This window comes from Capsicum annuum, chromosome 3 (genome assembly GCF_002878395.1).
Source record: "Capsicum annuum cultivar UCD-10X-F1 chromosome 3, UCD10Xv1.1, whole genome shotgun sequence".
In the NCBI taxonomy this organism is placed as follows: domain Eukaryota; kingdom Viridiplantae; phylum Streptophyta; class Magnoliopsida; order Solanales; family Solanaceae; genus Capsicum; species Capsicum annuum.
This window is the reverse complement of record NC_061113.1, coordinates 2,407,903-2,420,737: the sequence shown is the minus strand read 5'-3', so window position 1 is coordinate 2,420,737 and position 12,835 is coordinate 2,407,903.

Below are 12,835 nucleotides of genomic sequence, written 5' to 3'. Positions count from 1 at the left end.
TTCCCGTGTATTGGGGGGAAATGGTATAATAAAAAAAGTGATGTTAGAAATTTAAACTTAGGATGAAAAGGGTAAAAATGTCTTAAAATAAATTAGTTTATAGTATGAATAGGATTTATTACTATTATGGCCAAATTATGGCCAAATTTTATGGCCAAAAAGTTTTTCATATATAAAAGTATGTCCTTTTCTTTTTATAAAAGAAAAAAAATCATTTTGGTGATTAATTAAGCTTGTATGGCCCACTCCATGGTAGTAGGGATTATTAATGTGTAACGAAGAAGGATTAAAAGTTTATTGAGATTTCAAGTATACTTCATGTGCATTTATTATAATATATAGTTAATTACTATTCAGAATAATAAAGTAGCAAAAAGAAAATAAAGAATTAAAGTGACAAAACAAGTATGGCTTACTAGTTCCATGCAAGATTCAAATTTTCACGTTCAAGAAATTAAAGAGCTCCATGCAGAAACTAAATTATATTATAGTTACGTAATTAATCTATATATTATTAAAAAGAGAGGACAAAGCCTATATATTAAGTCAAGTGGCATCCCAAAAATAAGCCACGTGGTAGTTTAGGACAAAAAATGGTTAGGGTAGTTATTAGTTACTGACTACTATTTTTAATTTGCTTTTAACATTTTTAAAATTAAATTCAAATTTTGACAGATTGTTTACAATATTCAGTTTTTCTTTTTAAAAAATATATAAAATTTATGTAACATGAGTTTGACTCCTAATATGCTGCTAAAAGTGAATTGAACTTTTTATTCTTCATTAAAAGATTTTGTTTTAGACAAAATCGTCTTTTCACTATTTTTTTGTTAATATCTAAGAGTTGTAAATTAATTAAATATATTTATAATAAAATTTTTATTGTTTGAATTCATTCAAATTAAGTCCTTAAATTTCCTTGTTTGAATTATATACCATAAAACTACGTAATATACCATATTTATAAGGAAAAAAAATATCAACATTACGTTAGGATTTCCTTTTTACTTTAAATTATAATTAAATAACTATTTAATAAAATTTCAAAACAACAAAGTCACGTTATAATTGTAAGAAAATAAAGTCACGTTAGCAAAGTCATATAACTATTAAATAAAATTGTAATTATATTTTAAGTTATTTTATTATTACAAAGGAAAAATCAACTAAAATTTTGGTAATTAGACTTTTCCTTAAACTATTAGGTAATTCTAAATTTTGTTGAGAAAAGTGATTTGAACTTTTTACTCTTCATTAAAAACTCTTCTTTAGACAAAAATTTCTTTTCACTATTTTTTAAAATTTATTATTTAATTATTTTTTATTATATTAACTAGATATTCTAAAATATATGAGACTCCTAAAATATATGGTAGGAGAATTAATTAATATTTTTCTTTCTACTAGATTTCTAAAAATATATGGGACTCCTAAAATATGTGTTGGAATTAATTAATTTTTGTTTCTACTGTTCAATTAGAAAAATACTCCTAAAATAGGACTCTATTAAGAAAATACTTTTACAAATATTGAGATCTACGTTAAACTAGAGAACAAACCGATTTGCCTATTGGGGAATATGATTGATGCTTATTTAACTTGATTCACTTGGATGTCTAGATGGTGGATGCTTGACTTTCTAATCCTCAACATCTTCACTATTTTTGTCAGCATAATAGAATTCAACATGTATATATATATATATATATATATATATATATATATATGTTATTTGTTTTCATTCAAAATCATTCTAAGGACAAAATTTTTGCTTAGACAAGAATTAGTTGGATCAGAATCGAAGCTTTGTGATCACTATTATATTTATTTTATAGTTTAAAGGTCGTAGATGAATGTCGGTTGACTTTGAAGAATTTCTTGTGTAAAGGTTAAGTTTAGTTGTATTGTTTTGATAACTTTATTATCTTATTGTTTTATTTTAATTTACAAATGTTAGATACATGTGGGTCGACTTTGAAATATTTTTTAGATAAAGGTTAGGTTTAGGTTTAGTTTAGTTGTATTATTTTGATATTTCTATTATCGTATTATTTTTCTTATTGTTTACAGGTGGTAGATGAATGTCGCATGACTTTGAAAAAGTTGTGTCGCATGACTTTGAAAAAGTTTTGTGTTTAAAGATTAGATTTAATTGTATTATTTTGATGTCCCTATTTTATATTATTTTGTTGCAATTTACAGATGCTTAAGCCATGTAATTTCTTTGTATTGGAAGTTTAAGTTTTTTAACGGAACAAATTCAATTATTTTTTATATTAAATTTTACGAAAAGTCCATAGTAAAATTTCATGAACTTTATAAAACCTACGCCATAAAATATGGCTTTTTGATTGTTTAGTTGAGGCAAGAAATTAGAATATTTAATATTTTTAAATTAATTAAAATTGAATTTCTACAATTTTGTTAACCTAATATTTTAGGTCAAATTTACAAGAAATACATGGTGGCTCATTGCTAGTGGAAGGTGGAAGGTGGAAGGTGGAAGGTGGAAGGTAACTCGTGGAATTAATTAAGTTGCACGGAAGCTGGCAGATAAAAAATTAAATAAAAGAAACACATGCTTTTCTATTTCTATTTTTTCTTCTTATATTTTTATTTCGAAATAGTGGTATAAAATGTGTATATTTAGCTTCCGCAAACTCCATTTGATGGGAGTTTACTGAATTTATTGTTGTTTATTGTATTTTAATTTTGATTCAAGCCTCCTTGTATGTCCATAAATTTTGAATTATAAACGACTCTTTTAATTTAGGCTTACTAATTGTTGAGTTTGAAAGCAAATTAAGTGCGATATTTGTTACTTATAAATTTGTATCAGATTTGGATTCTAATCCTCATCCACATCTTGAAGCTAAAGAACATGCAAATAACACAAACAAATAGTGCCTTCTTTTAACCACTATTTCTTGCCAATATAATATGAAGGGTTTATGTAACTCCTAACTTTTGTTTGCATCAACTGAGGATTGGGATTCACATACAAGTGTAAACACCTAATTTTTGACCAAAATCTAATGTTTTACGTCATTTTTAGTGTTTAATATATATATGTATTTTATTTTTAGGTCTAAGTTAGATGTTTCAATTTTATCTTAGTTTAAAAATTTTGAAAACTACAAAAATAGAGTCACATTTTAAATAAGTTTCATTTTTAGTTTTTATTTATTTATTTATTTATTTATTTTTAGAAAAAAAATAAAAAAAATTGTTTCTTCTTTCAATTTTAATAAAGAATGGTGTGATATTTCTTAATCATATTCCCAAGACTAGTTATTAGCTTATGTTATACTTTATTAATTTTTAAGTATTTTTATCTTATTAATAATAATAATAATAAAAAAAAAAAAAAAAAAAAAAAAAAAAAAAAACCTAAACTACCCAAACCCCCCCCAATTCCCCCCCCCTAATTGGCCTCTCCCCCCCCCCCCCCCCCCCCCCACACACACACGACACATGCACTAATACAACTACATGCACACATGCACACATACTACCTATATATAATATACCTAAGACAACTACATATATATTTTTAAAACACACACACACCAACACACGGCAAGAAAAAGAAAAAGAAATCAGAAAGAAAACAACGGAAGAAAGAAACAAAAAAAAAAAAAAAAGAAGAAAAACGGAAGAGAAAAAGAAAGAAAAAAAAGGGAAAAAAATCAAAGGAGAGGAAAAGAGGCGATAGGTTGAGTTTCAGGTTTCCCGTTTGAGTTTTTGGTTCAGCGTAAAAGCTTTCTCGCTTAGTTTAATTCGTCACACAGGTTCTTATTCAATTTTGTATTATGTTCTTTTTATATAAGTTTTCTTACGAAATTTTAAGTGAGATAATTTTTAAGTTTTAAATTAATTAGTTGGTGTTGAAAGTTAAAAGTAAATAATAATATTGTAAAATAAAATTGTATAGTTAAATTTAGTTAGATTTTGCTATGTTATTAAATATATATGCTAAAAATAAAACTGTGTATGATAAAGTTTTCTACACACGTCGTTCTTAACAATAATGAGTATGATTTTGCTTTGGAGGTTGGAATTAGTGGTTATTATTTGTGTTCATAAGTTGGTTGAATAATAAAAGAGTGTAATAGTGCATAAGCTTGTTCACACAATGTTGCTTTATTTTATTTATTTATTTTTCTTGTAAGTTTATTATGAATTCGGATTTCGTTTTATAGTTGATTGACGTTAAGCAAATGTAAGAGTTTTTTTTTCGTTTCGTAGAAAAAAAAGAATAAAAATAATAATAATAATAATAAAGTTGCTTCGATCACTGTTTCACGCAACGTTAATTTACTCAACATGGATGATTAAGGGTTTCGTCACATGTCTATTTTCTTTTAGTTGATATGGAACCATACTTTTCAATTTGTTTTATACTCCTATTAGGTTTTTTTGTTGGAAAGCTTTTTTTTCTAGATTATATTAAAATCACAAATTAGTTTTTGACGTGAGATAAAATAGAATGGGTTGCGGGATTTATTCAAGACCCATTGTGTGAAAAGACAAGAGGAAAAAATTCATTGTAAGGGAGTGAATTCATAAAAATGGATTAAATTCTTAACCTCTAAATAAATTAAGTTTTAATATACAAGTGAAAGTTAACGATGAAGTTGGAAAGCCCTGCTACCGACCATTCGTTATAATAAATTAACCTACCATTTAAAGCCGATTGAATTGGGTTGGGTAGGTTTTAAATCCATTAGGTGCTTATTTAGATTAGAAAATAGGGACGACTCATAAATGCCATAAAAGCGCGAGAAACGTGCCAAACATTGTGGTGAGGTTGAAAAGTACTGCTATCGGTAAGCCGCACGTCAATATAACAAATAATTTCGAAATAAATTAAAAGCGGGAGGCAAACAACTTTTAGGTTAACAAATATTATAAATCCTAAAAAAAAAAAGGGGGAGTTTAATTTAAGTCGGACGTAAGTCATTAAAGCGACCGTGCTAGAACCACGGGACTCGAGGGGTGCCTAACACCTTCCCCTCGGTCAACAGAATTCCTTATCCGAATTTCTAGTTCGCAGATCGAAAGATAACAAATTAAAGAGTCATTTTCTTTTTGAATAGGAATTCAATAAGGTGACTTGGAACACCCAAACTCAATTCCAAGTGGCGACTCTGTAAATAAAATAATCCCTTTTCAAAACGTCACCATAATTGGAAAGACCCATTTTCTCCAAAACCAACTCCCTAGCGGGGGTCGGACGCGGTAAAAAAGAGGGGTGTGACAATAAGTTTGGATCTATGATTAGCCAATCAATAGAGATTATTAAATAAAGAGTTATGTTTATCGATAACGAGATTATTAAATAAACAGCTATGTTTATCGATAACTAGAACACATGCGATTATCCTTTTCATTCTTAAAGTATTTTAGATGAAACAACGATAGACTTTGAATAATAGCGTTATCATAAAAATTTCATAAAAGAGAAAAAGTGACAAAAAAAAAAAACATAAACCAGCTAATTTTTTTTTGTTAAAAAATTTATGTGAGATACAATAAATAATAACATATTTGAGATACAATATTTATTTGTACTATTTAAATAGCTTTGGTGCTTATTTCAACATTAGTTACTGCTTTTTAGTAATTTTATTCCTTTTTTATATAATTTTATTAATTGACGTTAGACACACGTGCAAAGCACTATACTAGTATATAGGAGAAACATAGAGGGGGTGATGTGGCACCTCTCTATGGCCTCCATTGCTATTTATCTATTTTCTCCTTTTTTTGATATTTTTTATTTTTTCTTATTTATAAATGAAAGAGTTAATAATATTCTACACTATTTATTGAGTATTATTAATAATTGGTGTAGTTAAGCTAATGGAGAATTGAAAAACCCCGTTATCTTTTAATTTTGTCCATCATACCTTAAGAGTGGTTTAAAATCTTGTCCTCTCACACATTTAAGAGTGACTTTAAGTTTTTCTCCTTTTTTGTTATTTGAAGAGATTCAGCTTTCTCTCATGCACCAAATAATGCTCCATATCTATAAATTTAAGATCTTTATATGCTATTTCTACCACCATCTTCATACCTCATTCATGGTGTAATTATCACTACATTTTTTTCATATTAAGATTTTTCTATTTTTCATAAGACAATAAACTTCTTCTTTTTGAGGTTTTTGTCTATCATATTTAAAATTTGTCCATCATCAATAAGAAGCATGCGAGTGTCCATCATTAGTAAGAAGCATTCTCGCATGATGCTTAACATACCTTTGATTCTTAAGAATTTTAAATCACTTTCAAGTTTGTCCACTAGTAACACGCATTCTCGCATGATTCTCGCATTTCTGTACTCAAGAAGATGGGCGAGTTCGATTTGAGTGTTCATTGATCCAATGGATCTATATGCTTCGGAGTTCGGAGTATTGAAACGAGGTGCAACGTATTTTGATCAACACACCTTTTTTAGATATAGAGGATTTAAATGCAGTTCCTTCGTAAGATCATTGCTTTCACGAATGTAATTACAAAATAATGTTTAAGAAAATGGACTAGCCTAAAATGTTAGCAACTAAATTTTAGAAGCTATATATATTGATATATTAAAAGCTTTCTTTGCCTTGTGTTATAAATAATATAGATTTTATAGGAGTTTTTATGATTAGACTTATATTTTTTTGTTTCTTTTCCGTCTTTTGGAATGAAAAGCTACAAATTATATACTTTCTTTCATCATTTTATTTTCCAACTTCTTTTTGATATGATATAAGTTACATTATGTCATTATTAAAAGAAATCTCTTAAATTCTTAACAATCTCACTTAAATTCAAGAAATCACTTATTACCTTTATTCCTTTTTAGTTGTGAATTAAGTTTTGCACAATAAATAGTTAGGAGTGTAGTTTAACTACTATAAATCTTTATTAATCTTTAATTTTGTCCCTCTGAACACTAAAATAATTATTTTTTTAAATTAATAAGTATTTAGAAACATCTTTTAATTAAAATATACAACAATTAAAAAGAAACGGGGGAAATGTCCTATGAAAATTTCCCTTTTCATTTTAGATGTTACAATTAATTCGCTATTGGTGAAAAGAACTAAAAACTATTAGACAAAATAAAGTGATAGACCATAACACCATCTCAAAAGTTATCAAACATAAGTATTAAAAATTATTATGATAATAAAAATAGAAAATGAGAGGACTCATGCAACTCTTTTATTATGGACTATAACGTTTACTTGAGACTGGGAGTACAGTATCTATAAATATTATTTATGACATAATTAATACGTATCTTATTTATGATAAAATAATTAAATAATAACGAATAAGATGAAAGGACTTATGCAAATTTCTAATAATAGTAGACGAGAGGATTTATATAAGACAAACAATTCTTTATTTATGTATAGAGGTTACTTAGTACAGTAATTATAAATATTTTTATTTACATAATTAACATTTTATCTATGAACACCTAAATAAAAATGGATAAGACAAGAATTTACGTAAATTCTCTATTACTAATAAATATTATCATTTATAACAATTAAGTAATATTTATAAATATTTAAATATGAATAAGAAGTCAAAAAATTGCGTATCCTTCTTCCCAATAACTCATCTTCATTTAATTGTATGATTTCTCATAACTTTACCATTATAAAAAGTATTATGTATAGTATATAAATTCAATCAATTCTTAATTATTACGCAAATCGTGGATCTGTTCACTAGTTAAGTAAGTAATAAACAAATACAGTAATTAAACTACATCAGTGAGCTTAATATTCCAGACACAATGGCCTTGAGCTTCGAGATGATTAACTGGCAACGTCATGGAGAAATATTGTTAAGATCATTGAGAATACACAATGTCCTATTTCTAACTAACTAACTATATATGTGTATATATATATACTAGTTTATTATACGTGCTTTACACGTATATATTACGTCAATACAAAGTTATATCTTTTATAATACTTATATAATTTAGTTAAGCTATAAGTACTACAGAGAGAAGTGATAATTTTTTTCACTTAAAATACTTAAAAAAATAATTACTTGGTCAAAACTTAATAAATATAAAAAGGATTCCCTAAATCTAAATGAGGTCAAAGTGCTACTATATAACTTTCAGAATTGATACATTACGATAGTTTTTTTTTATTATTATTAGTACTATTATGTTAACTATTTTCTTTTCCTACCAAAAATATTGCCATCGCAAGTAACAGAGGAGAATAATCAAATTGAGGTATGCTTTGAAAAATAATTATTGTGATAATGTGTTTTAACCCTTTAACCTTTGATTTTAACAAAAACCTGATGCTTGAATGTCAAAAATAATTTCAAATTGTAAATGGTCCATTGCGAGAAATCATCTATCACAACAGAACCCAATAATATATATTCTAACCTTTTTCTTTTTCTTTTCTAGCTTTTCAAGTCAATTATTTTTCTTTTGATGCTATGTAGTCTATATTAAATAATCAAAAGACAATCTAAAAGCAAGCTCAATAAAAAGAATCACAATGTGCATCACAAATAAGATAGAAAAATTACAAATTATTACCTTCGATTTAAAATTTTTCACTGTCTCATTTAATTTATCCTCCAGCTCAGACTATAAATAACTTCAATTCACAGTAAAATAAGTACAAAACCTTCAAATTTTCAAAAACAAAATCAGCGAGTATACAAAATAAAGCTCACCATGGAATTCTGCCAAAGCTTTGTGAAAAAAATTAACAAATATTAACTTTATATGGTGAACTTTTAACTGTTTAAATATTTAAGTTAGTTTTCTTTTTCCTTATACATTTTAAGAGTCCTGTTCTAATTTTTCTTCCCATCTATTTTAGGAGAATACATTAATTTTTCTAATATTTCTTTCCATTTATTTTCCTCTATCATAATTACCCAAATTTAAATACACTCCTAAATCTAAATGGAGTTGAAAGTATAGAATTTTTTAGAAATAAAAAAAATTGAAAGTACACTTGAAATACATAGTATCCTTTTTCATGTCAAATTCCAAAATATAAGGTAGTAATTAAATAGTTATGACTTGTTCTTTTGCTCCTTCCTTCTTTTAACATGTAATTTCTAAAATTTAGGAGTTTATTTAGGAGTATATATAGTAATAAAATATAAGTATTCCTCTGTTTGTTTAAAAAATCTAAAATAAGCTAAGTGGTATATTTAGGAGTTTACTTAATTTAAAAAGAAAATATTTAATAACTAAAATTTTTAATTAATTATACTAAAGATGAAAAGACGATTTTGTCTATTACAAAGTTCTTTAATGAAGGGTAAAAAGTTCGAATCACTTTTCTAATGGTCTTCACACTTTTAATATTATGTATATATATATATATATATATAATATTAAAAGTGTGAAAATCCTTAGAAAAGTTAGAAGAACTTTAGAGTGATTTTTGCCCTTCAACAATAATCTCTGATTTAGACAAAATTGTCTTTTCACTATTTTTCTAATAATAAAAATTAGACACATTAAAAAACTACAAAAGTTCCTTTCAATCCATATTTGATTTGGATTTGGAGTTAAGAATCGGAGTGATGCATAAATATATTTTTGTTAAGGATTTCCTTGAATTAAAGTCTACCAAAATCAAACAAAGTAAATACAAAAGTAAGAATTGAAGTGCGTATTGGAATCAAGCCTATAATAGATAAAATAATATTTAACACTTATAAATTAATTAACATTTTATCTTATACTATAATAGATAAAAATAATATTTAACACTTATAAATCAATTAACATTTTATCTAATATAAACTAAAACTTCTCTAAATCCTATTTAAGGAGTAATATATCAACTTGATGATTTGCTTTGGTTAAGGTTGCTCAACCCGGAGATCTGTTAGAGTTTTTGCCTAATTTTCTTACCAAAATTAAGTTTTACTTTTTTTGAAAGAAAAAGAGAAGTAAAACCATAATTGCTTTTATTTTTTCTGAAAGAAAAATATAAACCTTTTTCATATTTGGCGAAGCGGTTTCTTGGAGGAAAGATTCTTAAACTCTATAAATAGAAAACCCTTCCTTCTCATACCACAACATAATAACATCCACAATATAATCTTTAGAGAGTCTTTGTTTAAGGAGAGATTTCTCCCAATAGGTTTTAAGTTTTCAAATATTATTTTCAATAGGTAGGTCGTTTGATTGGTTTAAGTTTTCAAATATTATTTTCAATAAGTAGGTTGTTTGACCAAATCACATCAATAATATATTTTTAGTATATTTTTTCTTTGTCGTCTGAATTATCACCACGATGGTTTGCAACTAATAGCTTCCGCATGATGCTCTCTCGATTTCGAACCCAACAAGATCATGTTGTACATCTTTTAGATCTGAATCTAGTAAAATTATGCCTGAAGTTGAATGATTTTTACGTTTTTTTTTTTGTTGTTTGTTGTAATGGATTTCCTTCATTTTTTGTCATTCGGAATTTCCATGATTACATACGTATTTATCTATTGAAAATAGTGTTTGGTTTGTTTCATAGCCGAATTTAAGATAAAAGAGTTGAGAGGATTTTTTTTTTTTCAATTCTGCATTATCGTGAAATTTATTTGAGCAAAAACTACTACAAGTAGTAGTTTTTGATTAAAAGTTAATTGCATTATTGCTTATGATTTCAACAATTACTGTGTTTTGACAAATGTGAATATGGTCAATTACCATGTGTAAAATAGGTTGACCATGTGGCTGCTCTCTATGTAATTGATCTATAGATCGCAATGAATATAGAAGTTTTAACATTTTTATTATTGTTTTTATTTGCTAATTTTTAGTAAATTATAATTTATTTTGGTTAGTAAATTTTATTTGATTTTATTGTGTTGTAATCTATAAAATACACACTTTGATGTTTTTTCCCTTAACGATGAATTAATGTTTTCGATGGAAAATTGAACAGGTACACAATTTCTTTATTCATAATTTGATTAACTTTTCAAAATTATAAATTATTGTATGGAGTAACATACAATTTATATATATAGTTACACAAAAGCATCTCTTTATTGTTTGATATGAAGCAACAACTTCAACAATCAGGTTCTACAATATATTTTTTTAATTTTTAATTTTAATTTACATTTAAAAGTATATTTCTAACTTATAGTTATATAAATTAATGTGTCGATAAAGATAAATGAATTAGTTGCATTCTCAAAAATTTGGGTTTATTAATTAAAGATAGTTTCATTTTCCTCTTCAGTCATAATCCATAACTTAATTATTCTCCTTCCCCCTTTCCTTTTAGTTGTCATAGCTTATTTTGTAGAGGCAAACGATATAAACTTTGACCAATATTTTAAAATATAATTTTTCATGATATTGATATGAAAAAAATTGTAACTTATAATACCTTTTATATATTTTAGATATCTAATTTTAATTTTAAAGTATCAAATTAATTTAATACGGTTTAGCTTTAATAATTAGTCAAGTTGACTCTCGAAAAATAAATGTGACAATTATAAAGGAACGAAGGGACTTATCAAATAAGCAAAATGTTTCTCTTACGTGATTCATTTGAATTTAACTTTTAAAAGTATACATAACTTTTAAAATTATTTTTTATTGATGGTTAGGAACTTATCAAATAAAAATGTATTAAACCATGTAGATTGTAATAGCTTCATATTAATACTGTGAAGATTTGTGTTGACATGTTATAAGTCATTGTACAAGTCATAATTTATAACTTTTAAAACTTTATGATGTAGTAAGATACTATATTAATTGTTTTAATTATGTTAATTGCTAAAAATTAACATGTGGGTTCTTCTCGTATAATAATTTCTCATGTGTTTTCTTTAATTGAAATCTTTTCGATCAAAAAATCTAACATGATATACACGTGCAAAGTACGTACACTACACTATATATATATATATATATATATATATATATATATATATATATATATATATATATATATACTCATAATAAAGCCTATTAATTGTCAATTATTGACCAGCAAGTATGGCTGTCAAGTGGGCTGGGCCGGACCAACCCGGAATCGGCCTGTGTTATTTAACCGGGTTGAGGGCCGGGTCGGGGCCGGGTTGGGGTCTAAGTGGGCCGGGCCGGGCCTAGCCCAATAGTAAAAAAATCAAAAACCACCCTAACCCAGCCCACATAACCCAACCCGGTCAAACCCACCTAAACCCGGTAAAATCCAATTAAAAAAAGGGTCAAACCCGGTCAAAAATATAATTTTTTTTTTCCAATATACATTATATATACCCACCTATATACATTATAAATACGTTAAACAATATATATACACTATATATATAGTATATACTACATTAGAATTTAAAAAATATATACACATATACACAATTACACATATATACGCACCATCCAAATATATATGTACTACTTTAAACTTTAAAGTTTAAATAAAATATACTACAACATATATACATTAAATATACACGTCTATAGAAGATCTATTCACATATATACACTCTAATCTATGTATATGTAATACTTTAAATGAAATATACTATAATATATATACATTACAATATATATTTGTATAGTTATATACAAATTTATAAGACATATACACATGTATACGTTAAATATACACGTATATAGAAGATCTATTCACATATATACACTCTATTCTATGTATATGTAATACTTTAAATGAAATATACTATAAAGTTATACATTACAATATATTTATTTATATAGTTATATACTAATTTATAAAACATATACACATGTATACGTTAAATATACACGTCTATAGAAGATCTATTCACATATATACACTCTA